Source organism: Penaeus monodon, chromosome 32 (assembly GCF_015228065.2).
Source record: "Penaeus monodon isolate SGIC_2016 chromosome 32, NSTDA_Pmon_1, whole genome shotgun sequence".
Classification (NCBI taxonomy): domain Eukaryota; kingdom Metazoa; phylum Arthropoda; class Malacostraca; order Decapoda; family Penaeidae; genus Penaeus; species Penaeus monodon.
The window spans coordinates 23,941,468-23,942,396 of record NC_051417.1 but is presented as its reverse complement, the minus strand read 5'-3'; the positions used below and the strand labels follow the sequence as shown (position 1 = coordinate 23,942,396).

Here is a 929-nt window from a genome sequence, read left to right as displayed (position 1 = left end):
TCCCCATAAAAACATTGAAAATCAAAGGTTTAGGTTAAGTTTGGAAGGATTTCACTGAAGAGCTAGCAATGTACAAGCATAAGATTCTACATTTGTATAGCATGTTCAACAGAGAACAGCCTTCACTGTCATGATGGGTGCCATCTGTTTTTATATTTGGCAAGTATAGATGTCAGTCAGCATTGTTCGGTTAATCATCTTAAATTAAAATTTACTTTTAACCAAATAATTCTTTATAGAACATAACTTTTTTGTATGTTATTAGCAGTACTAATAAAGTATAGGTGAATTTGGAGGAACTGTCGCTGTCACTTCCAAAGTATGTTACAGGTTGTATCTTGTTGTCCTGTTAGGAAAAGTTTGCAGTCTTTGTTTTATGTCCATCACCATTTGCATAATTGATGACCTTACATGCTGCTGATATCCTACTGCTGTAATTGTATTCATATCCTTAATGGGCATTCCTAAATGTCAACTATATAACATGACATCTGTTGGGTCCTAGAGTAGGGATTGACTAGCAAAGTTTAGTTAACAGTTTTACCTGTTCCCTGGTTCATATTTCTGCAGTAGGCCAGTCAGACCTGTTGACTATTAGTACATATGTGTGGGCTTGGCTACCAGTACACTTCACTTTATTCACACCATGATTATCGACTTGTCATAGCATTGTCAACATGTCTGTGCTTCTAATAACTTAACAATCAGATATTTACCGTGTCAAAGTATTGTTGCCAAGGCATGTTTACAACTCAGGGGTATATGCCTGGAAAAGTAATTTGTTTTATATTTTTAAGTCCATTTTAGCATGTTAATTGAAAATTGAAAAAAAATATTTAGAGAACAGTGTTAGCACGTAAAAGAAATTCACAATTAGCCAAAAAGAAATTTACTTGTATCAATTTTGAAAATTAGAGTTATTGACACAT

General features: G+C 33.7%; 1 protein-coding gene across 33 annotated transcripts in view; it reads left to right on the top strand.

Moving 5' to 3' along the window:
* Window positions 1-929, top strand: part of LOC119593731 (myoneurin-like) — a 102,537-nt gene that overhangs the window by 3,462 nt on the left and 98,146 nt on the right. The gene's annotated exons all lie outside the window — the stretch shown is intronic.